The sequence below is a fragment of the Grampus griseus genome (assembly GCF_964374135.1).
Source record: "Grampus griseus genome assembly, chromosome: 17".
Taxonomy (NCBI): Eukaryota; Metazoa; Chordata; class Mammalia; order Artiodactyla; family Delphinidae; genus Grampus; species Grampus griseus.
The window spans coordinates 74,018,016-74,044,611 of NC_139011.1; the positions used below are offsets into that span (position 1 = coordinate 74,018,016).

Sequence of the window (26,596 nt, forward strand, 5' to 3'; positions counted from 1 at the left end):
ATTACCCCCTAAGCCAATTTTCTGTTGTACTGTATTCAATGGGAATTGAAAACAGCTGGTCACCATCTGCTGTAGATTAATTCTTCATGTACTTGAAGCCTATAATTAGGTCATTCCTCAGCCTTCTCTTCTCCAGGCTAAATATCTTCTTTCTTTTAGCCCTTCCCCAAAGGTTTTATTTTCCAATTATTTAATTGTCTTCCTAGTGTTACTCTCAGCGTCAGGCTTTCTGTTCTCCATACACCTCAAGTGGAGAAGGCTGATTAGTGTGAAGGGTTATGGGTGTTGAAGGTCACCACTGCCACTTTTGAGGAGTCTTTTCTTCCATGAGTTGTTTATTTTCAGAGGGCCATTTAGAAATGAACAGCAGCCTTTGACTGCCACAGTGAAATTGGAAACAGAGTAATCAGACGGTTGTGCTTTGCTTCCACCCTAATTCCAGATACACTGGACAGTCGCCTTGACTTTGCACCCCGAATCTGTGAGATGCCAGTGCAAACCTACAGGGAGTAATTTCACTCTGGATTACGGGTGCATCACTAGAACAGCATTTTGGAAGTGTCTTGGAAGCCTGGAAGGTCAGTGACAGCTGGAGACAGATTTTTAACTTTAAGCTCAGGAAACAAGCGTCTGGTAGAGAGAAGTGTTCTCCCTCTTAGGTCCAGGAAATATCCTGCATGTGGAATAACCCCGGTGTCCAATCACCATTCTCCAAGGCAGTGGTTTTTACTTTTGTTCTTTCTGGAATTATGTATATTCAACCCATTGCCTGGTATCCAGATTTTTAAAGGAAATACAGGAATATTTTGTGGATCCATCAATTTTTGAAATGATTGAAATCATATCTTCACTTCTGGGGCTTTCTGCTCTGTCTCTCAAAAGTGTGTTGGACTTTTGGTTGGAAGAAGTTACCCTCTGCTTATCTGTCCTTAAAAGACTCCATCATTACTCAGAAATGATGGCCAGACTAGGTGATATTCTTCGCCTAACTCTATTGACTATCCCCTCCAGCTGCACGCACCATGACTAAGCCAGAAACAGCCCCTAATGCATGGATTCTGTGATTTCATGTGCACAGTCCCTTCATGAGGTACATAGCATCACCCTCATTTTCACAGATGAGACAGATACAGAGAAATTGTTTTTAAATGTGTTTACGGTGGCTTAGGCAGCAGAGCTGGGATTTGGACCCAGGTCTGGTTGGTCTCTAGTGTCATCCTGGCCGCCTCTGCATGCTTGTTAAACTGCAGACATCAGGATCCCATGCTCAGATTCTGAGTTAGGAGATGGGGCCCAGGTACCTGCCTTTTCAGTCAAATAACCCAGCAGAGCTGATGCAGGTAACCCAAGTCCCATGCATACAAAAACACTGTCTAACTTGGTCCCTGAATTAGAAAATTTAGGTCGCTGTTCCTCAAACTCTGTCATACATCTACCCAGGAGCTTGGTGAGAAGAGGTCTGGCTTCCACTCCGCAGCTACTGAGTCAGAAGCAAGGAAGGGTCGAGTCCAGATGCTGTATTGTTTAGTTTTTAATATTTGTTTATTTATTTATTTATCTGTTTATTTGGTTGTGCCGGGTCTTAGTTGCAGCATGCGGGATCTCTAGTTGCAGCATTCAGACTCTCAGTTGCAGCACGTGGGATCTAGTTCCCTGACCGGGAATTGAACCTGGGCCCCCTGCGTTGGGAGCATGGAGTCTTAACTGCCCGACCGCCAGGGAAGTCCCTGGACGCTGTATTGTTAACGTGCAGCCTGGGGTATATTCTGGGTCACTCTGAAGTTTGGAAACCACTGGTGTGAGTCTTCCTGCCAGAGGTATCTTATGCCCAGCACTTCTAGATGCTTTTGTGGGAGATGGAGGCTGGTAGGGTGGAAGATGGGATGGTATGGGCTTAGAGCTCTTGGCTTCCTGAATGTGGAAGGAGCTCTTGGCTAAGGAAACAGTGGGGAGATCACCCCTGAGAAAGCCTGCTTCCTTACCTCCTACAGAAGAAACTTTAACCCTAAGGATGAAAAGCCAAGTGTTGCATTTGATATCAGAAGTCCAGCGAAGGGATAACCATCCGTTATGATGTCGTAGCAGGTAGTGTTGCCTTGGCAACATAGCAGGAGACTTACCGAGGAGATAGAAGAACAGATGGGCAGGTGTCATTCCTCGGAGAACACAGGGGTGACAGAGGTTTACTAAAATGAGCAACGTAAAAAAATACTTGGCACCCTGAGAAAACCAGTCATAGAAGATGAAAGCTTAGAAGATTTGGTTTATGAATATATTTTAAATCTACAAAATAATGTTTTAACAGCAGCGTCAGAAGAATCCTCACAGACGTCTGAGAAATCTTCGTTCTATGGACCCTCCTTTGCAAGCAGCTTTCTAGTAAGTCACATTCTGTACCATATGCTAGTAATATACTGTGTGAGGGAAAATGAGGCGCGGGTTTGCACTTAAAAGCCAAAGCTACACAAGGATAATTAAACTGTCACTGGATGACCTGAAGAGAATTGATTGAATTCAGCACAGCAATTTCTTGAGTCAGTATGTATCAGGTAAATAGATGGAAATAAGTTTGAAGGTTCATGCACACTCGTATTTAAATTTCCGTATTATAATATTTATAGGCGATATTTAAAAATGGATCTAATTTTAATTCCCTAGATGAATTGTGACTCCTATTTAATTCATTTTTACTTTGAACCAAGGAAAGGTTATTACTTGACACTTCAACATCTATACTCCATCAATTCCTCAAATGCATAATAACCTAATGAAGATTATGGGGGGGGCCCCCCTACTTCAGTAATTCAACTTCACTAGTTCCTTAAGTACACAGTTACTAAATTTAAATCATTTAAAAGGAAACATATGCAATCTATAAAAATGTTTATCCTATCACTTGATAGAGATCAAGCAGGTTTTCTGCCAAGTTAGGCAGTAAACAGATGCTGACCTTATCAGATAGGGCATGGAAATTCCTCACATTTTTCTTGGTTGAACTGGTCTGTGAGCTCTAAGGATGGGAAAAAGAATGACACCTTATGCACGTGAATGAATCCCCTCTGGATACTCCTTGGGATACCCTGAGAGACTGAATCCTTCCTATAGACGGGAGTATTCCCAGTTCTTGTTGGGCTGCTTCCCAGATCCTGTGCAATCCTACCCTTTCTCCTCCTGACTCCCTGTAATTTACCTATTCTAACGTCTCCTTTTGCTTCAGAGCCTGGTAAATGGTAAATGGAACACCTTCCGATCAGAGCATCTCTCTGCCTTTCTTTGGAGGCATCTGATTTTTCCTTATTCCCCTGTCGTCTCATAACCGCTCTGGGTCCCTGTGTTCCACTCTGCATCACAGATGACATCTTCAGTCTTCCCAGGATGAATTTCCCACACTGCTTCCTCCTGTGAGAAGTGGAGCCCCTGAAATCCAATTCTGAAGCAGGCAGATTTGCTCAGGGCATCGATGGAGAGCTGAACTAAGCTCATGGCTGTGTGGGACCCACGCTGTTTATTCCTGATCACCAAAATCCCACCCTTTCCTTATGTCAGCACTAAGGAAGGTAGTTGTGGGGAAAATTGAGACCCGCTTTTACAGTGTGACCAAGTGAGAAAGTTATGGAATAACCTCAGTAAATACTTCCCACTTAGGGGTTTTCCTGGAGGTCAAGTGGTTAAGACTTTGCCTTCCAACGCAGGGGGTGCAGGTTCGATCCCTGGTCGGGGAGTTAAGATCCCACATGCCTCATGGCCAAAAAACCAAAACATAAAACAGAAGCAATATTATAACAAATTCAATAAAGACTTAAAAAAAATCCACATCAAAAACAAAATCTTTAAAAAAACCCAACAAACACCTCCTACCTAGAACATAGAAAAAGGAGAAGAGCCATTGTTGGTGATAAGCCCAGAGCTCATGCCTTCTATTGCTGATAAATTACAGGATCCCAGAGTCTCGGGGTCACCTCATTGCTGGCAGTGGAGTCAGTTCTCTGGTTAGCGGATCTGCAAGTATCAGGTTCTGACTCCTGGGTGCCCTTGTCCAGTGCCTTTTCAGGGCCATTGGAGAGTTGCACATGGGATGATGTGGGGTGTGCTCAAAGCAGTTCACTTTCTGTTGGTGCAAATACTTGGGCCTTGGGATTGCTTTAGAAAATGAGAAATTGTGGGCTCTCCTTCACTAGATCTGAGTTTCTCTGGTTTTTGTTTTTCTTTCCTATTTCTGGCAATGCAACTCCCTTAAATCATTATTTTAAATTCCAGGACTCCATTTGCTCATAACCACTGGCAGAAATCCTGTGTGTCTGTTGCCCAACATGGGGTCAGGTCATGCTCTCCCATGCCCCTGGCTTTCAACTGGAGAGATGAGTTTTCTTCTTTTTAAAAATATTTATTTATTTTATTATTTTTGGTTGAGTTGGGTCTTCATTGCTGCGCACGGGTTTTCTCTAGCTGCATCGAGTGGGGGCTGCTCTTCGTTGCAGTGTGTGGGCTTCTCATTGTGGTGGCTTCTCTTGTTGCGGAGCACAGGCTCTAGGCATGTGGGCTTCAGTAGTTGTGGCACGTGGGCTCAGTAGTTGTGGCTTGTGAGCTCTGGAGTGCAGGCTCAGTAGTTGTGGCGCGGGCTTAGTTGCTCCACGGCATGTGGGATCTTCCTGGACCAGGGCTTGAACCCGTGTCCCCCGCATTGGCGGGCGGATTCTTAACCACTGTGCCATCAGGGAAGCCCGAGTTTTCTCCTTAATCTGCCCTGGAATGTTCCTCCGACCTCCTCTGTGAGCACCATCACCTGTGTCTGCCAAGAGTAACTTTGGTCTAATCCCTCCTTCTCAAAGGCTATATTTGGGAGAGTCTATCCAGATCTTGGGAATGAAGAGTTGAGCAAAGAGCAGTGATTATTCATTCACTCCATTCCCTAGCCCTTGAAACTGGACAGGCTCGCCACACACCACACGTGGGCTGGCTTTCAAAAGCAAGCCACGCGTGATACTGGTGGGAGTGGTGGCGTATTCTAAACAATATCCACCATTAAACATGGTTTAGTAGTAGTTAAATAATGTGTTCCTTTCCGTCTCCCAAAAGTCTGCTTACACTCACTCTCTGGTCTTCTGGGCTGAACTCTTAGCCCTAGAGTCAGAATTCATACTCTGTCCCCCTGGAACCCTGGGCCCCCTTCTTGACAGTTTGAGGGGTGGCACTACCTGGTTTCCATGTCTGTCTGTTGCTCCAGTCTTGGCCCCCTCCTCATGACCTCTGATCTCACTCTAGCCCTGTAACCCAAGAAACCCAGAGCATCCCCAGGATCGGAGGGAAGACACACAGTGGGGAGACATTTCTTTGCCTTCTTCGTCTCTACATTTTCTAGTGTCTTTGTTCCTGGAACAACTAAATAATCCGGAGGGAAAAGTTAGAAAAAAGCACATTCCTTGGGAGCAGTGCACAGCCCCCTAAAACTATTCCTCCCAACAGTCAGGGCTCTGAAAGATCACTCCTGAGCACACGATGAGAACATCATGAACAAACTTTGCTTTGGGTCAGTACTTGGATCTTGGGTCCTCCCAGGTTGCCAGTTAGGGCAACCTAACTGGGCTGTTCTTTTGAAAAAAGGTGGGTATGTCATGCTTTGGGGTTGTCTCCCTCCTTCCTCATCCCTCCCTACTTCCCTCTTTAAGTTGCTTTCTCTTTTAAAGATTTACTGCGTACCTATTGTGTGTTGAGTGCAGTGCTCTGTGTTGGGAATAGAATGGTGTACACAGACAGACACTGTTCAGTCCAGTGCGGGGAGAGTCAAGGCATCACGTATTATTGTTGTGAAAAGTGCTGTGATGGGGAGGTGTACAGCGCGCTATCGTAGAGCAGAGCAGGGATGCCTAATCTGGACATGGGAGGGTCAGAGAAGCCCTTCAGTCACTTTACAATTGAGATCTGAACAGTGAATAGGAGTTAATCGCGGAAATTTAGACTTGGTGATGATGGTGATGAATGGGAAGTAAAAAGAATTTAGGCAGCAAATGTCTAACAGATGTCAGCCATGTCTCCCTTCTGCTAAGATCTGGTTAGGATGGACTCCAATGCCCATCTCACATTCTGCAGAAGTTCAAAGTTGGCCTCAAGATCTCTGAGACTGGTTTCTGGGTTTGTGTCTCTTATCCCTGGCAAACTTTGCCCTTTCCTTAATTGCTGCAAAAATCTACTCACACAAAGAAGTTAGTCGTGGACTTAACTTTCTTCAGCATTTAGGGATCACACTTCCTGGCCAGATTAAGCAGAATAAGAAATCAGAGACTTTGTTTTGAAATGTCCTTTGCTTGCACGACCTCAGGGGCTTCCTCCCTTCTCCTTCACCCTTTAATGGCCCAATCCTGCACCCTGCTCTTGTTCTCCTCTCTTCCCTCCCCTTTCATTTGTCCTTACTACCTCCTCTCAGGACAAACCCGCAAAATTCCTCTCACTGTTCATCTGCTCAGGGTCTTATCTTTTACTAGTGGTTTCCTGAAAATGCAACCCCTTGACGCTGATGGTGGGAAATCCAAGCACAAAGATTGACTGTAGAGGAGAAATATTGAGTCATGAGTTTTCTTGCTCTCCCAGGATCATTCCATAAATATTCTTAGGCATAGGGATGGTTGTAATATAAGCTACCCACTTACATAGATCACTTCTATTACTGCTGCTACCGCTGCTGCTACTGCTATATCAATAGTACAGTTACCACGACTACGGCTCTTCCTTCCTTCTCCTGTTTCTGCTGCTCCTTATTGAGTACTTACTGGATGAAGCTCCTTACATCTGTCATTGTGTCTCATCATCACAACACCATTAATTAGGTATTATCCCCATTTTACAGTTAAGGAAATTAAGGCTTAAAGAGTTTAAGTAGCTTAAAGTCACTCAGCCAGCAAAGGGTGGTGACAGCCAATCTTGAAGCCATACATTGAATCATTATAATAGCACGGTCGCTGTTACAAAGCCCCTTTCCATGTTTCTTGGCTTTCATTATAATATAGGTCAGGTGTGTGCCTTTGTGTATAGTGGTTAACAGTGCCATTCATACTGTAACACAGTCTGTGACTGAAAATATGCACATTAGTTGAATAAAATGGAAAAGTATCTTCACATCTGTATTGAAAATCAATGAGAAAATATATTTGAAAATTCAGTTCTCTTTTCAGAGATGGTTTAGCAATATACACAAATACAACAAGAGAGTAAGGCGCACTTGCCACAGCTGAACTGTGTTCTGTTTCAGTTTCCTACAGGATTTCACAGTCGCACTTATGGGTATGATTTCACACTGAAATATTTGCATAAGAGAAAGCTTGTGATTAACTGCATATTGCTTGAGTGTTCATCTGTGAACATGATGAATCTCTGTTTTTACTTATTCCTTGCTTCTCAGTAAAACAATCAAAATCCTGACAAATATCTAATATATTTGAGGACCACAGCTACAAATTTCTGCATTAGTACTTCTCTCCCTTCCTATCTCCAAATGGGTAACTCAGAATCACTCCCAATAAACTTTTCCAAAATGTTACCTGTGAACTGTGGTTCAAAATGCTGCACACATTCCCATAGCACTCTGCTTTTAAGTGTCTAAAAATATGGAATTGAAATACAAGATTTTCATGCTTTAGTGAGATTTATAATCAGAAAACTAGTGTCTGCATTTTGGCTTCAACATCTACCAGGTCGGTGACTTACCAGCCTCAAATTCCTTTTCTGTCGGATGGGTTTGTTTAAAAATATGGAGGTCTAGGGACTTCCCTGGTGGTCCAGTGGTTAAGACTCCAATGCAGGGGGCCTGGGTTCGATCCCTGGTCAGGGAGCTAGATCCTGCATGCCGTAACTAAGACCCAGAAACCCAGAACAGCCAAATAAATACATATTAAAAAAATATGGAGGTCTAGGGAAATATGCGAGTTTCTAGAAGCATACGGTAGGGAGTGGGCAAAAATCGTTGAAAGTGATCAAAAGGTATAAACTTCCAGTTATAAAATAAACAAGTCCAGGAGATGTGATGTACAGCTTGATGATAATAGTTAATGATACTGTATTTACATTTAAAAGTTGCTCAGAGAGAAGATCTTAAAAGTTCTCATCACAAGAAAAAAACCTTTGTAACTCTGAGTGGTGATGGTTGTGTTGATCATTTAGCAATATCGAACCATTATGTTGTACACTTGAAACCAATATAATGTTTTATATCAATTATATCAATAAAAATTACATTACAAAATTTTAAAATGTATATAGAAAAAAGAAAGACTATTATGACATCACTTTTGGTAGGTTAGACATCTGGCGAGTTTCTTAATCAAAAAAATTATTCGTAAAACTACAGTGTATCCGTATTAAAGAAAGGAAAAGAAATACTGAGATCTGGGGAAAGAATAAGCATTTCCTGAATACCACAGATCAGAAACCCCTCCGTTAAGTCCTTCACATCTGCAATGACATTTAATCCCCATGACACTCCTCTATGGTAAATAACATTATCCTTTACTTACAGACCAAGAAACAAAGGCTAGGGAAGTCCAGACATGCAGGGACCCACTAACAGGCAGGATCAGTGGCAAAGAGCATCCAGACAACTTCTTACTAGGAGAAGGAAGCCCATGCAGCTGAACTTTGTTTCGAAATCTTCTGTTTCCTAGTTCTTCTGTGACCAAGTTCGTCTTCAGCACACAGCCACGTCCACCGCTGGACAGTGTCCAGCGAAGCCTTCCCTGTGGTCCTTGTCTGAGTCCCCTCCTCCTCTGGGCTTGCAGATGAGGACAGGTCCCTCCCACTAATCCTCTTCCGTTCTCGTTAGTCCACATTTGTTCTCTCTCGGTCCACACTTGGGGTTGTGTGTTTGCGTCCCTCCCCTTCTGAGTCTCATCCCCGGGCAGCCTTCTCTCTGGTCTGGGGCTTCTTCCTTTTTTCTGAGATGCCTGTTCAGGATCACTATCTTCTTAAAACGCGGAAAAGCAAACATACGATATGAAAATACTCCATCTTTCTTTGTGTAGAAAGAAAAGTATGACACTTCTGCCTAACTCTAAGTTGGTAAATTTATCTTTCCAACTATTTCCTTTCCTTCTCCCTCTGGGTATATTACAAAGTATTTCAACTTGGACCCTTTGAAAATTGAATTAATTATTTTCTTCCTGGAGTCTCCAAGCACCTTCTTCTGGGGTCCAGCACCTCCTTCCCCCCTTTCCCTTCTCTTTCCCTCCTTTCCACCTTTTATCCCTCTCCCTCCCCCATCCTATCACTTACTTCCTTTACTTTGGCTCCACATCACCCAAGCCAGAAGCACAAGAAGCATCCTCAATGCCTGTCTTCTTCATATTCCACGGGTACCATGTCCTATTTATAGTAGCTCCTAATTGATCCATCTTCACTTCCTTAAAAATAGGAAATCAGGAACTTCTCTGGCAGTCCAGTGGTTAAGAATCTGCCTTCCACTGCAGGGGGCACAGATTCGATCCCTCGTCAGGGAACTAAGATCCCACAGGCCACAGGACATATTTGCCACATGCCGCAACTACTGAGCCTGCACGCTGTGGAGCTCGTGCCACAACTGGAGAGAAGCCTGCGCACCGCATCGAAGATCCCACATGCCGCAGCTAAGACCAAACGCAGCCAAATAAATAAATAATTAATTAATTTTAAAAAAATAGGTGCTTTTGATGAGATAAAGTAGGAAGTACACAGGATCACCTATGAAGCATTGTTGCAAAAAAAGTAAAAGGAAAAAAGGACATTTAATCTAAATCTGATTAAATCTTCAGATCTAGCTACAGTTTACAGGAAATTCAGGAGATAGAGGAACATGTTAACTGCTACCATATGGATGCAATCAGCAGAATCCAGCAAATGAGAAATTCTGTAGGTTTCTCCAACAAGTAAGTGGCAATAAAAATAGCACAACAAAGAGTAGGGAGGGACTTCCCTGGTGGCGCAGTGGTTAAGAATCCACCTGCCAATGCAGGGGACGCTGGTTTGATCCCTGGTCTGGGAAGATCCCACATGCCGCAGAGCAACTAAGCCCATGTGCCACAACTACTGAGCCTGCGCTCTAGAGGCCGCAAGCCACAACTACTGAAGCCCGTGCACCTAGAGCCCGTGCTACGCTACAAGAGAAGCCACCGCAATGAGAACCCCGAGCACCGCAACAAAGAGTAGACCCCACTCGCCGCAACTAGAGAAAGCCCGCGTGCAGCAATGAAGATCCAATGCAGCCAAAAAAAAAAAAAAAGTAGGGAAATCGTGATGGTATAAAGAGACATAAAAGACATCAATTGAATGCAACGTGTGTGTCTTTTATTGGATCCTGATTTGAACAAGTACGTGTATGAAAAAAGTTTTGAGACATTTAGGGAAAAATTGAAAATATATTGAGTATTAAATGATATTGAGACATTAATATTAACTTTATTATTTGAGATAATGATTTTGTGGTTTATGTTTTAAAAAGACCTTATGTGTTAGTTTGTTGGTGTTACATTCTGAAGTATTGATAGATAAAGCAATATGTTTAGCACTTATTTTGTGTTATATACAAAATACACAGTTTTTAAAGCATTTTTACATACGATAACTCATTTAATCTGTATAGTAACCTTACTAGGTAGGTATTATTATTATCCCCATTTTACAGACTGGGCAACTGAGGCACAGAGCAGTTAAGTAACATGCCCAGGGTCTTGGCCAGCCAGTAAGTGGTGGATTCAAATATATCACAAGAGTTTCTTGTTTCCTGTTGTCTCCCAGACTTTGTTCACACGCTCACATATTTTCATAGCTGTAGTTGTAATACACTTAAAATCAGATACTCAGACTTATGTTTATTAGCATATTCTAAACATTTCCCCCAAATTTTACACAGGCCTAAATGTTACAATTTTAAATGACTGTATCACATTCTACTGAACATAACTCAGCATCACAGTCAGTTTGATTGTCTCTCTTTGGAAATTTAGGTTGTTTTCAAGTTTTTCTGTTACAAGTAATACTAGAATGATTGTGTTAATGCATGTAGCCTTTTATTTCTTTAATTTTTTTTTTACTTAGGATAAAAACCTTAACATCAGACTAGTTGTAAAAGAATGTAAATGGTTCCATCATTCTTGATGGGTAATGAAATCAAGAAAAGCTGTGTAAATATGTACCATTAATAGCATAAGAATCTTGTTTTCTTCCCAACTGTACTTAAATTTTGCTGGGTATTCTTGCTTACTTTTGAATATGTGTGTAGTAAGGAGTTCCCTGGTGGCCTAGTGGTTAGGATTTGGGCTTTCACTGCTGTGGCCCAGGTTCAATCCCTGGATGGGAAACTGAGATCCCACAAGCCACATGGTGTGACCCCCAAAATTTAAAAATAATAGATATATAGTAGAATTTCTCTTTTTTCATTTTCACTTATTTATTAGGAATTTTGGATAATTTTTAATAAAATGTTTCTTTCCCTTTTTAACTGCTGTATTTGCTGCAAATATCTTTCTAATCTATTGTTTCTTTACAATTTTAATAGTTACCTTCAAAGAAATTAAAAACCTTTTTATGGGTCAAAATGGTTTGTCTCTTCAGCTATAATATCTCCTGTTTCTTGACTTTTAGAATGTCAGCATTCTAATACAAATATTGTGGGTTATTTGTTTATGGGCAGAGGGCTATTTGATTTTTGGTACACATGGATTAAATTGCTAAGAATCGGGGCTTCCCTGGTGGCGCAGTGGTTGGGAGTCCGCCTGCCGATGCAGGGGACACGGGTTCGTGCCCCGGTCTGGGAGGATCCCATGTGCCATGGAGAGGCTGGGCCTGTGAGCCATGGCCGCTGAGCCTGCGCGTCTAGAGCCTGTGCTCCTCAATGGGAAAGGCCACAGCAGTGAGAGGCCCGTGTACCGCAAAAAAAAAAAAAAAAAAAAAAAAAATTGCTAAGAATCAGTAAAAGTCCCAGAAGTTACCTAAGCAGAGCTCTGAAGGATAGTTGGAGTGTCGTGGAAAGCTGTGCAGATAGCTGTCTTCCTCACCACATCTACACCATGCTGTAGCAGTTCACAATTTAATGCCCACTGCTACTGAATTTATTTACAGTTTGAAGACCTGGAATCCTTCCCTGCAACACAGATCTGGCCCAAGACAGCAATTCCTCCAGTTTCATAGGCTACAAAGCTATTTGGAGGAGTATTTGAGGTGAACTGGCAGGTGCACATCTAATACTGTTATTTGTCTAGGTCTGTACAATGGCATGTGACAATGTTGGGATATTATTAAGGAAGGTTGGTTGTGTCAATGCCCACGTGTCTATAGATGGCATTTACCATCTATAGATTCCACACTATCCCAGATCAGGTTCTCAGCTTTAAAGCTTCAAACATTTAACATTTTAAGCACACTTGGTATGAATCCAGCCCTCAGGGGCCGACTCCCATTAACTCAGGTGACAGAAGACTGAGGTATACATCGAAGTGCCAGTATTATTTTGCGGTGGCAACTCTGAGCATCCCTTTGGTGGAGAGATTTAGGCCAGTATGACGAGCATATGCTCTCTCTCCTGGCAGCTCTCCTTGGGGAGTAAAATTATACTCAGGAGATTCCCTAGTGAATACAGAATCAGAGCAAAGAGAAGGAGTTGTCTGATTTAGATAATTAATCACATTGGGTTTCAGGTCCACTGATCGTAGGGCTGGGGTCTGTGGGCCGCTCCACCCGCCCCCTTCATCAGCGCTTGTGCGGGTACCACCCCCCGGTGGATCTTCGTGTTTCCTGAATCTGTGTGTAAGGCTGACCATGCTTTCAAGTTCACTCTTTCTTCTGATAGGGTTCAGTATAATTGACTGATTCTCTTGATTGCCTGATTCCAATCACACAGCAAGTCGGCCTTCCTATGGTAGTTCTTGAGTCCTTCTGGACTGGCGTTTTGGGTGTTCTGACCACCTTTCAACAGTCTCTTGGGTTAACCAGATGACTAACCTCTTACATGAAACGTAGACTCACCAGCTTAGCTCTTTGGGGACAACTTTCTTCCATGTTCCTGGGGGGTGGTCACTTTGTGTTACCTGCTTTGGCTCTCTACACTGTGGTCCAGGGAAAGTGAGGAGTTTTGGTCTCTTTGTCCCTCAATCCCTGGCATCTCCTTGTTGCCCCTTCTAGGGAATTTTCCTCGTTCAGACAGTTGGTCTTCTCCTTTCTTTGCAAATGTCAGGCCGTGCAAACTTGGGGCTTGGTTTTCTTTCTTCAAAAGTCACTCGTGATCCCTCCTGAGCTAACACGCAAGGCCCAGACTGATCTGCAGGGCCACCCGGGCCTCCAACTGCTTCATCTCAGCTGGGGTTTCCTGACTGTCCTCACACCCGCCCTCCGCTGCTGCCCTCTCCCGGGCTCCCCTCCCTCTTCTCTCACCTGGTCCTGGTTCCTGGCCTCATGCCTGGCTCACCAAGCCCAGGCGAGCTCTGCCAGCTGCTTAGTGATGGATGACACTCAGGGACACGCTGGCAGTCTGGCCACGTCCCAGGACAGGCTTTGTTAAAACCAACAGAATAAAATGTGCCCGAATAGGTAATGTACTACTTTGGGGAAAAATTTTAAGATGTTTAAAAGTATGTTAAGAATAGTAAATTTCACAGAATTTCCCAATGCCCGGCACAATGGCTTGGGCTAATAAAAAAAAGAACAAAAGAGCAGAAGTGAATCGTTTTCTCGTTACGAAGATATATCAAATGTCGTTAACTGTTCATGAACACCATGCCAAAACAATAGCATTTTTGTTATCAGAACTGTTGATTAATCAGGAATTTATAAAACTTAGCAAATGTTGTACTTGTAAAAGTTCACCTTCAAACTGATTCTATCATTTTGTGGGCAAGGACACAGCACTGGCTAGAGCCAGGTTGTATAGAATTCACATCTTCTTGTTCTGAGTTTAAGGCTCTTTCCATTATAATTGATGACACAGAATCATCTCCTTCAGTGAACCGCACCCCAAAGGCAAATGTGTAGACAGATAGAGGTGAGCAGCTGGCTTAGAACTCAGCCCGAACTGGGATCCAATCCTGGCTCTGCTGGTGCCAAGCTGAGGGGCCTTGGGCAAGTTAATTCAGCATTCTGAGTATCAATGATTTTCCAGCTGAGAAGCTGAAATAATAATAAAAGCAAATAATGAGAATTATTACCATATAATAAAGTGGTAATAATGCACATGAAGTACACAAAGAGATGAGTCAAATAATAGCTTTTATTACATATATATGTATCACGTCATTACGTAGCCACTGGGTCATCAGGCTAATCAGTGGAGACAGAAAAACTGGATGGTCAAGGCTTGTGAGGATGCGTAAGAATTCTCTGTTCATAGAACAGCGTGTTATCACATTAGCCTGGTGGTTCTCATGGAAGCTTTTGGTTGGAACATCATTTTGCTGGTACTGAATTATATATTTCATAGTTATTTGCTCCAATGGTGTTCTATTTGAATTCCTGAAAAGAAAATGAGGAGCTTGAAAACTAAGTTGGAAAAATAAGTAATTAGATTGAGTGTAGGTCATGGTGAACCTGTTTTTTGAAAATGTCCCCTTTTTGAGAATACAAACAAATCCTGTATCTGTATAGGACTTTGAGTCTATGAAGTACTTCATATCTATGAGCTCATCACATCCTCATGATACTTTATGAAATAGTGTGTTATTTACATTTTCATACATGAAGAAATTGAGCCTCAATTTATTTTTATTAGAGTCCCATCTAGGATTCTAATTTCCGGACTTCCCTTCCACGTGGTCACCAGCCCTGGAGAAATGATGCCTGTATGTGACTAATGAAAGGTAGGCTTCTGACAAACATGTGCTTTTCTTGCCAAGTGCCTTCTTCATCAGGCTGTTACATGTCGTGGTTGACAACTACAGTGACAAGCACTAAGAGAATGCCTCTTCTGTGTCTGAGACCGTGTCAGTGTTTTTTTTCCTTATTTTTTTGTGGTACGCGGGCCTCTCACTGTTGTGGCCTCTCCCGTTGCGGAGCACAGGCTCCGGACGCGCAGGCTCAGCGGCCATGGCTCACGGGCCCAGCCGTTCCGCAGCATGTGGGATCTTCCCGGACCGGGGCACGAACCCGCGTCCCCTGCATCGGCAGGCGGACTCCCAACCACTGCGCCACCAGGGCAGCCCCCGTGTCAGTGTTTGTATGTGTGTGTGCCAGGCATTGCTTATTTGCTCTTAGACCCAGTGTCACCCTTTTTCTCTGCTCTGTATCTCCAGGAATTACCTTTCCCAGGCCACCCTGTCTTCTGACCTCTCCCTCCTCCAGGCAAGGAGACTACAGGGTGGTGAAGGCCTTTCTCCCCGTTCCCATCTGCCTTGTGTGGGCTCTCCACATCCAGCTAGTTCTTCTCTGTGGTGTTAATTCTCCTGCCCTACCATGGTCCTAGCTCCTGCTAGGGACCCTGACGCCTGGACTCTGTACAACTACCACCTTCCTTTGACCTGCTGGCAGCCAGTCTCAGGATGAGCTCTTTATTCTGTTTGGTTCCTCTTAGCTCTTCCATCCCCTGTGGAATCAAACCCCTGCCTTGAATCCTGTCTGTGTGAAAGACCTGGAGTGGTTTTGTTTCATGACCCGTCCATGCAGCTACAGCATGATATTTACATCTGACTTTGACAGCATTCCTGGGAGGAGGTAATACTATTATCTCCATTTACAGACAAGGAAATTGTGGCTCGAAAGACGCAAGTGACTGTGGCCAGTCTCATATAGTCCATAAATGGGAGCTCTGGGGCTCCAGTCCAGCACTCCCCCGAGGACAGGTGACTCTGACTGAGTGCATTCCAGTGTCAGGCCTTGGGACCTGAGGGTGCCTATATGCACCGTCCCTTGTGGCCCTCACAGCCTCCCCGGTTATGGATGAGCCCCCAGAGTTCAGAGATGTTAGCTCGCCAAAGATGCAAAGCTGGTAAGCAGCAGAGAAGAGATTCAAACCAGATCTTTTCTGACTCCAAGCTTGTTTTCTTTCTACTCCTACAAGCGCTTCCCAAAAGGTAGTGTGTATCACAGCTGCAGCGGTGTGGTGTGGTTGAGATATAAATTCCTAGTCCCTAACCCCCCGAAATTCCAGTTCAGTAGCTTTGAGAAGGGGCTCAGGAACAGGCACTTTGCACATCTGCCCTAAGTGATGCTGAGGCAGAGGGTGTGGGAACGGCATGGGGCCAACCTCAACCTCCATGCCTCCCGCCACCCACCTGTGACACCCATGTAGCCTCTGCATCCTCTCCCCACCTGCCTCAGTTTCCTTGTCTGTAAAGTGAAAAGTTGGACTGGATAATCTCCAAGGTGATCCTAGGTCTCTGCTGAGTCCCCTGTGCTGCCAAGGGGACCACTGCTGTGCCACTGAGCCCTCCCAGGGCACAGCTGAGGGCTGGGGGTCTGGGGTTTCTCATGGATCCCCCAGGCTGCGAGATCGACAGGAACCCTGTGGCTTGAGAGTAAAGGGAAGCCCTGTTTATCGGTTTGCAGTAGTTGGCAAACTGGCATTTAAAAAAGGAAGTGTATTGTGGGGTGCGGGTTTTAATTCAGGGAGATACTCGAAGAACTCAGTGTTTGCTCTGAGAGGTCATTAAATAAGTTTTGTTCCCACACTCTCTGGAAAAATGATGCTTCATTAAAATGGCAACATGAGGTGTAGAGAAAACGGTGAAATTGGGAACCCTGAAAAGACACATTCACTAGGTTCCACTTAAAATGTAAAAGGAGTGTAAAGGAAACAAATGGACATTTTCTTGAGGCAGCTGAGCGATACAAAACACAGGCATCTTTGTCTCCTTCTTGAAAACTTCCACAATGGGTTCTCCTTTCTTCCTCTTGACCAATCTCTACTTCTAAGAGGTGTTGAGTTTCCGCCAAACTTTCTGCTCCGCTCGCATCAAAGGCTGCCGTGTTGTGAATAGTCAGCTCTCACCTACCGATCCTCACCTGCCGACTCCTGCCCAGCGCACTTAGGTCATTCACCATCATTAGCTCATAGACAGAATTTCCGGGCGGGGTCCGGGAGCATCAGTCACAGGGATGAAGGGGAGGTCGGTGTGTGGGAACCGCGGGAGGTGCCGGGCGCAGAGCGCGCAGTGGTCCCTACGACCCAGTCGCCGCAGATCTGCCCGCGCGACGCTGCAATGCTGCCTCGGTTCCCCTCCGGCCACATCTGTGCTCGACAGACAGGTCGTGTTCGTTTCCACACAGCCTCAGAGGTGCAGAATACCCCATGGGGGGAGGCAGGCGAAGTTTCTGTTCCTGCTGTCTCATGCCCTCTCTACCTGGTTTCCAAATGCGTCTGGCTTCCAGGTTGGGGTTTTCTTCGTACCGTTAGCGGTTCTGCGCTTGGGGGTGGGGATGGAGTTGGGGGTTGGCGTGTTTAACAACTAATGGTACGAGGGAGACTTGGCTTCTGCTTTGGGCCCCGCTGCTTTCTCCTTAAAGCCCTGATTTCTCGTGTGTCATTGTTTCATCCATAACATGAAGGTGATGGTTCAGAATTATTAGCTAATAATGAATAAGAGTGAGGTCAGAACACTTTGAAAATACAAAATAACTTTACGTATGATATCCTTGGTTGCTGTTTACTAATATCCTTTACCGGGAGTCTGGGGTCTTGTTGGTGCAAGTGCCCCAGGCGGCCTCTTCCCCCGAAAGCTGGTTCCTGCTCTCTGACGCTGCAGAAAGCGCTGGGGCCTGCGAAACTGTGAGTTCAGCGCTAACCTAAGTCTGGTCGTTTTTGATGCCTGTATACTGTGTGCCTGTTCTCTGGGACCACCTCTCAGCACCACCTTGCCCAGCAGCTGAGTGCCCTGCCGTGCATAGGCCAGGAGGAGGGCTGGACTCCAGCTCAGGCCGAGGGCCTGCTCCCGGGGGCTGTGTGCCGCTGCGCCTGGGGCACTTCCAGATCCTGCAGCGCAGAGAGGTTTTCCTGGGGGAAGGGAGGGCACTTTGACACTAGAGAAAGCAAGTGGCCCAAACCTAGTGAAGTCTAAAGCAGCATCAGGTCTATGCTGTCCCCTGGTGGTCGTATGTTGTACTACAGCCAGCTCTCGGAGTCTGTGAAGTTACAATGAGCTCTTCTTTTTCTATCCTGCAGTATGGAAGTCCAGAGACTTCAGGAGTCAGTCAAGATAGCCTAAGGGCAATGAAAGCATAGATCTAAATCCTCTCATGGGCCTGAATATAGAACTTTTACTGTAGGAGCCATTTAGTCTTTACCTGGTAAGGTGTATAAACTAGTAAACAAGGCCAGAATAAAAATGACGCATTTGATGGATTTAAATTGGTTTAGACGGTTATAATTAAAATCATATTATTTAGTCTATTTTGAATTTAGTCTATTTTGCCTTTTACCAAGTTTGTTTTCGAGTTCCATCTCATTTTTATGGTTTTACAATAGTTTGGGGGGAAGAGAACGATATAGTTTTAATCCCTGTTTCACTGATACGGAAAGAGACAGGGGCCTAAAGTCTCTGCAGAGTCAGGGTTACAGGTCTCTGGGCCCAAATCAGAAGTCATAAGTGGGACAGGGTGACCAGGGGCAGACCTGGAGAGCTTCCCTCTTGGATTCACGGCCTCACACCCTCCACTTCTAAACATTCCTGTCACTCGCACTAGGAGTGTTTCTAGTCAGCTGTGTGCGCTATGTTAGGCATTTCAAATATGTTTCTGGAAGTTGTCAGGGCTGTTCTCTGTGAGGCCTGAAGGCAAAATTCAATGTTTGTAGTAAATAAGTACTAAAATTATAGCAGCTATTGAGAGGATGGATTACTTCCAGCTTGCTTAGCCGTATTGGCTGAGGGTTGACTTCAGCACTGGTGCCAACATGCTATACACAAGAACCCTGTGTTCCCGGGAATCGCGCTGAACGTGGCGGTGCAGAGTCTGCTGGGCAGGACACCAAGGTGTGGCCAGCAGGGTTCAAGAAGTTTATGGAGATGCAACAGAAGGTTCTGGAAACTTTGCTGGGATGGCACTTCCCTTGGACTAGTTCCTGGAGACGGATATAGAGGAGACGGGCAGCATCAGAAGCTAGACTTACAGTGTTTTACAAACCGTGGGCTCCAAGGAATGTTTGTTCCTGGAATCAAAGCCACCTCTGTGTGGGATTCTCTCTTCCCATCTCTCTAAGTCTCTGTTATGGGCTGAGTTGTGTTCCTCCAAAATTCCTACACTGAAGTCCTAACCCCCGGTGTCTGAGAATGTGACTTTATTTGGAGACAGGGCCTTTAAAGAGGTAATTAAGTTTAAATGAGGTCATTAGGGTGAGCCCTCATCCAGTATGACTGCTGTCCTTAGAAGAGGAAATTAGGACACAGACACGCACAGAGGGAAGACCATGTGAGGACGCAGGGAGAAGGTGGCCAAGCAAGCCCAAGGAGAAAGACTTCTGCAGAAACCTACCCTGCTGACACCTTGATTTCAGACGTCCAGCATCCACAATTGTGAGGAAATAAATGAATGTTGTCTAAGCCAGCCGGTCCATGGTACTCTGTTACGGCGGCCCGAGCAACTAAAAGAGTCTCCTTTTGGATTTAGGGAGCGTGACTGAAGGGCCCATCCACTCAGAATCAACGCCAACCAAGTGAAAACCACCAAGCCACTCTGTAAGGAACTAAAACATCTTGAAAAACAGGAAGGTGACCTGTGAAATAACACCTGGTTTGAATGGCATCCAGTATCTCTTACTAGACAAGATACACTAGCATGATTTCTGGAGAAAAGCCCAAATACATGCCCCAAATATGTACACCACGGTAAGGACTGCATATAAATCTTTTTCCCCTGGCTCGATGGTGTCCTGTGGAAGGAATCCAAATAGTATGAAACATGTCTTCAAGTCTTAGTGAGTCATGCAGCCAAGTTTATGGAGTCAAGCTACAAAGCTATCAATTACTACAAGAAAAAAATATTTGCCTATGTCACCCTTAATTTTTCTTTAAGCTGCTCTGAGGTATCTGGTGTTTAGCTTACAGGTTACATTATTTGATGAAGATCTACAAAAGATTTAGTTAAAAAAAAAAAAAGAACCTAAGCACCCAAGACTTGGAACCCAGCAAATGCAGCTGTTCTGCTTGGTTTCATCAGTGGTGGCCACGAGGTTGATGCTGGTGATGAGATAATTTTTACTGAGTGTTTCTCATGGCAAAGGCACTAAATTAAGTGCTTGAAACAGGTGACTTAGCTTTCACAGAAACAGATAGATAGATAGGTAAGACGTGGTGTAAGGTAGCTGTTCAGTCTTGGCCCCCGCTACTACTCAGCCTTGGGATCTTGAGCAAAGTACTTTACTCTCTGTGACTCAGCCTTCTCATTTCAAAAGTTCGTTGTTAATACACGAAGTGCTTGCAGTAGCCCCTGGCACAGGGTAAGGTTTCAGTGAGTGTAGGCTGCTGGTGTTTTTCTTTCTTCCTTTTTTTTTTTTAATTTTATTTTTGGCTGTGTTGGGCCTTCATTGCTGCGTGTGCGCCTTCTCTAGTTGCAGCGAGCGAGGGCTACTCTACATTGAGGTGTGTGGGCTTCTCATCGCGGTAGCTTCTCTTGTTGCGGAGCACGGGCTCTAGGCGTCTGGGCTTCAGTAGTTGTGGCACATGGGCTTCAGCAGTTGTGGCTCGCGGGCTCTAGAGCGCAGGCTCAGTAGTTGTGGTGCATGGGCTTAGTTGCTCCGTGACATGTGGGATCTTCCTGGACCAGGGATCGAACCCATGTCCCCTGCATTGGCAGGTGGATTCTTAACCACTGCACCACTAGGGACGTTCTGGTGTTTTTCTTAATGTCTTCAGATGAGGAAACAAAGGGCAGTAGAGATGTGAGGCACTTTGCTCAGTACCTCGTGTACCACTGTGGAGGGGAGTCTAGGCAGGCACAGTGTTCAGGCTCTCCAGCACCTCCCATTTGGTGATGCTGTCCTTTGCAGGTACTTGTGACCTTATTCTTTCTGGGACACACATGAGGGTGATCTTTTTTTTTTTTTTTTTTTTTTGCGGTACGCGGGCCTCTCACTGTTGCGGTCTCTCCTGTTGCGGAGCACAGGCTCCGGACGTGCAGACTCAGCGGCCATGGCTCACGGGCCCAGCCGCTCCGCGGCATGTGGGATCTTCCCGGACTGGGGCACGAACCCGCGTCCCCTGCATCGGCAGGCGGACTCTCAACCACTGCGCCACCAGGGAAGCCCGAGGGTGATCTTAATACGTGCTTTCTTTACGTGTTCCCACGCTGGCTTCCCCTCGGAGAGGAGTAACCCTAGTTAACATTGCTTATCTCCAACCGTTCAATTCTCTCTTCTTCTAACCATTACAATTTTTATTCCATTTTCTTCACATCCTCAAATGCCTTATTTTCTTTTTTCTTTTTTTTGGTACGTGGGCCTCTCACTGCTGTGGCCTCGCCCGTCGCGGAGCACAGGCCCCGGACGTGCAGGCTCAGCGGCCATGGCTCACGGGCCCAGCCGCTCCGCGGCATGTGGGATACTCCTGGACCGGGGCACGAACCCGCGTCCCCTGCATCGGCAGGTGGACTCTCAACCACTGTGCCACCAGGGAAGCCCTCAAATGCCTTATTTTGACCATGCTTCTGCTACGTGGCTGCTTTTGGAATGTAGAAATGCCTCGGATGCTAGGACTCTGATTCCCAGACATTTCTTCCATCGAGGAAACGACTGGCTCCTATGGAAGAGCCCTGCCCCAGGGCTCTCAGCTTTACCACCACTGCACGGGCTGCTGGTGGTTTATTCTTCCCAAGAAATCACTTGCTGTGTATACACACCTGGCAGGAACTGAACCACCTGCTAAATGACAGTGTAGACAAGGGGTGGCCGCAATGCCATTGTTTCCTGGCTGGCGGTTCTCAGGCACACTTTCTAGATGTTAATTCCAAGGGCTCTGTTTGCTCCTTTTGGGGTAAAAGAAAGAGGCAAAAGGCCCATTGGAAGCTTAGACTTTGGAAATGAGTGAGAGCATAATGATGCTAAAGAGAAAGATGACATTTTGCTAACAATGACACAGTGAAGGTGTAGAGTTATTGTTGAAATGGAAAAGAATTGGCCGTTTACTTAAAAGGTGGGAAGGAAGGTTGGGAGTCTACATAAAAAGGAAAATGTGAGTTCCAGAGAGCCATCTGCTTGCTAGTTATGGAACAAATAGAAATAGAAGTTTGCACATTACAAAGCACTTTCTGTACCCATGCCTCCATGCACCCATGCACCCATCCATTTGTTATCTGTTTATTCAGCACTTCCCCGCTTCCATCCTAGGCCCCAAGGATGCAGATGTAGAAAAAGGAAAACCTCAGTCCATTCAGTGGGGCAGGCATCACAAAGGGTAATTACAGTGTGGTGTGGTAGGAGCCGTACAGGGGCCATTGCTGGGATGTTGGGGGCATAGAAGAAGGACTAAGTCAGGAAATGTATATGGAGTAGGAACATTTCATTAGGATCTTGCAGTATGTGTAGGAGTTTGCTGTGTAGATGAGAGGAAAGATTGCATTTCAGGTACATGCAAAGCCTGGAGTTACAAACAAAAAGGAAGTGATCTTGTGAGGTCGGGGGAGGCAGAGCCCTTGGCTTTGACTGGCTCTGTGGGTACTTACAGCCAAGCAGCATCTGATTAGGGAGAATCAGCCCAGCTAAAGTCAGGAGGGGGAGACACTAACTTAAGCCCCCTCACCGTGCCCTCCTGGGCCTTCCTGAACCTTCCTCCTTTGATCTGTTGGAGGGAAGGGGCTCTGAAGGTATTTGTTTAATGAAAGAGAAAAATGAATAACAGTTTAAGAGAGTTGTTCTCACCCAGGGCTGCACTCTGGAATCTCCTTGGGAAGTTTTTGAGATTTACGTGGTCAGACCATTGTCCAGAAGCTCCGACTCAGAGGCCTGGGTGGGCCCAGCGCTGACCCCCTTGACAGAGCTTCTGAGGTGCGTCCTTGGTAGAGACCATCTGCTATATGTGTTTCCTTTACCAGGAGTATCTGCCTGCGGGGGGAAAGGATATCGGGTGCCCTACGTCCCTCTCGGAAGATGGGCCCTAAGGAACCTCTCGGAGGAAACACGTTCTGTCTCCCCTGTGCTGGGTGTAAACTCTAGCGATAGGACTACCACCCGCTTCCCACCAAGTGCAGCTCAATTCCAGGAAATACTTTCAAGTAAGATTTTCTGATCTCCTCTAGGGTCTCAGACTCCATTTACATCATACTTTCTGTTAATTTTTATGATCTGGTTTTATCATCAAGTTGGAGGCTGAGAAGAGGCACATCCAGGGCTTCTGAGTGCTGGCTCTGCTCCGTTTCGTGACCGAGTGCTGATTCCATGGGGTGTTCATGCTGTAAAAACTCAGCGCGCTGCTCACTTACCATGTGTGTACTTTTCAGTCAATATGTGATATATTATTTTTCCAGTTTCTTTTTTTTAAATTGAAGAATAGGTGATTAACAAAGTTGTGTTAGTTTCAGGTGTACAGCAAAGTGATTCAGTTATATATACGTATAATATATATATATATATATTCAGCTTTATATATATGTATATTTCAGATTCTTTTCCATCATGGGTTATTACAAGATACTGAATATAGTTCCCTGTGTTGTACAGTAGGTCCTTGTTGTCTATTTTATATATAGTAGTGTGTATCTGTTAATCCCAAGTTCCTAACTTATCCCTCCCCTTGCCCTTTGGTAACTATAAGTTCATTCTCTGTGAGTCCCTTTCTGTTTTGTAAATAAGTTCATTTGTATCATTTTTTTTGATTCCACATATAAGTGAGATCATATAATATCTGTCTCTCTCTGACTTACTTCACTTAGTATGACAATCTCTAGGTCCATCCATATTGCTGTAAATGGCATTCTTTCAATAAGTGAATCATTTTAGAGCTGAAGTCGTAATGAATGCAGAGCCCGTGTTCCCCTTGGCCAAACCCCTCGCGGTGGGCATATTCCCAGGACGGCCCCGGGCGGCTCTGTGCTTTGGCAAGGATGTACCTCGCGGTCCAGGCAGCGGCACGGTCCCCCATGTGTGGAGGGCTCCACGGGCTGTGGGAAGGGCAGACTTGGATTTCCTGACTTTTGTCCATTGATGGTCTCACTCACAGAGTTGCATTAACTTGGTTTTGTAGGCTGAATGAAACCACTGGCAACTTTCTGATTTGTTTTTTCAGCCCGAGTAGAGGCTGGTAACTAAGCCAGGAATTCCCAAACTTTCCCAGGCCAGCGCGGAGACACACTGGGACGTCTTTTTCTTCTCCCCCGTCCATCTGCAGGCCAAGTGCGCATCGGTCAAAGGCAAACTCTGAATTGAGCTTTGTGCCAGTCTCTGGAAAGACACCCAAGAGCGTGTGATGGGGAGAGTGACAGTGGCGGTGGCAGCGACATCTGCAGTGCCAGCCCCGTCCCTATCTGCCACAGAACGCGTGTGGGCACGCTTCATGAGAACAATCCAGCCGCCAGAGAATGGGGCCTTTGACATCAGCTGCGGCCCGGGCTGCCTTACAATGAGAGGCCTGTTGGTGAAAGGGAGACTGTTTAATGAACTGAGAAGCAGAGGCCAGCTCTGGCCATCTGGACTGAGCATCTTTGGAGCAACTCTTCATCGTAAATGGCTACACTGAAGCACGTTGCCTTTCCAAGAAAGCAGTTGCAACAGTAAATTCATATTTCAAAATCGTGCACAATAAACTCATATTTCAAAATCGTGAACTTTTAGATATTTGTGTGTGTGCATGTGTTGGAAAGCATTGTATAAAGGTTAGATATTACCATCTTAATTAGCACGGAAGCCTGAAAAAGCATCCCACTTTTGGTTCTGAGGTCAATAATGATAATGGCTTTTTCCTGACACCGGGTAGCCATGGCCTGTCAAGGATGTGAAAACACTCTCTGAAAATGAAATCCATTAGAGCCCTAATGATCAGGTGAGGGAGGCAGGTGATCACGATTGTCACCACTTGGCTGGCAAAACACTGAGACCCAGGGAGGATGATGACTCATGACCAAGGTCGAGTGGCAGGTGGGGGGTGGAGCTGATAGCTAATTGTGTCCTCCAGCCCCAGGCGCTGGGGAAGGACATGCAAAGCCGGGGCTGACTTTTCCTGGCAGGCTCGCTCTTCGCAGCCGGAATGCAGGTGGCACTGTTGTGATTCCTGGCGTAAACTTCAATGCGTCAATGAGCATGTTGGCTGGCGCCAGGCCCCAGCTGAGTGTCACAGTGCAAGACCCGGGCTTAAGCGGTGCGTGCCGAGGTTCTCCTAGCAGCGTCTCATTTATTAGCTGTGTTGGAAAGAAATCCTTCGCAGCTAACCGGGTACCTCTGGATTTTAACAGCTGTGGTTTATAAGGGATTGGGGAGAGGGTTGTTTTCAAAGTGCCCTTCAGAAAGTATCACCTTAGAGGGGAGTTTCCCTTCTGATCCAGGAGGACGACTGGCACCAGTGCTCTGCTCAGAAAACCAAGCCTGCAAGAAATATCAGGTTCTATTTTCTTACAACCCATTTTAGCAAGTGTGCCTTCACACCACCTACCCGTCTCTTCCCCTTTGTTGGCAACAGTCCCGATTGGAAGGGTTTTAAGTCCAACGTGTCTTAGGAGGTGCCCCGCACAGACTGCGTGGCTGGGGGCTGGCAGTTGCGGTTGGATCGGGGGACCTCGAGGGTCCCTTCCAGTCTGAGATGTTATGAGTTCAGAACGAATGCGTCTCAACTCCCAACATGAAACGGGAATAACTACCAATTACCGAGTACTTTCCGTGTTCCAGCCCTGTGCTGAGATCTTAACGTGTTACTCTGAATTCTAACAAAATTGTTGTGAATATCACCCCCAGTTCACAGATGAAGAAACTGAGGTTTAGAGAAATTAAAAACCTGTCTGATAACACAGGTTTAAGATTTCGTAAGTGACGGTTCCCTGGAAGTTGAGTCCAGACCAGGCTAATTCCGTGCTCTAAACCCACAACTTAACCAGGACGAACTTTAGTCGCCTTGTGGTTCCCTCTTGTCAGATGAGCTCAGATCTCCAGCTCTCAGGGTAGCTGGTGCTAGTCTCTTGTCAGACTCAGTGTTGAAATCAGAGAGGAAAACCCCAGACAAAGGCTGCGGAGGTCCTGGTGCACGAAGACTCCTCTCAGCTTCCCATCCTCCTGCCAGTCAGATATTCTCTAACTGTAAATACAAATGCCCTTGAAGAGATAACGCATTAATTGTCACCCATTAACACTATTGTGTAAATTAGTGTAATTTAGCAAATGCTCGGAAGGAGTAGGTCCAGATTAATTCCGACATGGGCACCAGCACTGGGGAACTCTGAGACGTCTGTTCAATAAAGATTTGTTGACTTTAAAGATTTGTTGACTTTTTGTTGACTGGAAAGTTTTGCTTTCCAGTGGGTCGAAAGCATAATATTTATTAGAAGGAATTCTTAAAATTCTGACCTGTGTGTATGGAGAGCACGTATAATAAACTACAATTTATTTTAAAAATATGGTCTGAGAAGTCAGATTTATTATACGTGTAAATATATTTTTTCCACAAAAGGAGATATCTATATCTATATATCTTTATCTGTATTACATATAGACATCTATAGCTGTCTCTTTCTCTCTCTGTATATATTT

At 45.3% G+C, this 26,596-nt stretch overlaps 1 long non-coding RNA gene across 3 annotated transcripts in view; it reads left to right on the plus strand.

Moving 5' to 3' along the window:
* The window catches only part of LOC309835716, a 58,719-nt gene extending 34,026 nt beyond the window's left edge, over positions 1-24,693 (plus strand). The window contains exons 3-6 of one of the 3 annotated variants that reach the window (XR_014298040.1): positions 443-578; positions 2,306-2,379; positions 14,717-14,804; positions 24,150-24,693. This is a non-coding gene — a long non-coding RNA (uncharacterized lncRNA). The remainder of the gene's footprint in view (positions 1-442; positions 579-2,305; positions 2,380-14,716; positions 14,805-24,149) is intronic. The other 2 variants (XR_014298041.1, XR_014298042.1) reach the window with 2 other exon arrangements.
* Positions 24,694-26,596: the final 1,903 nt, after the last annotated feature.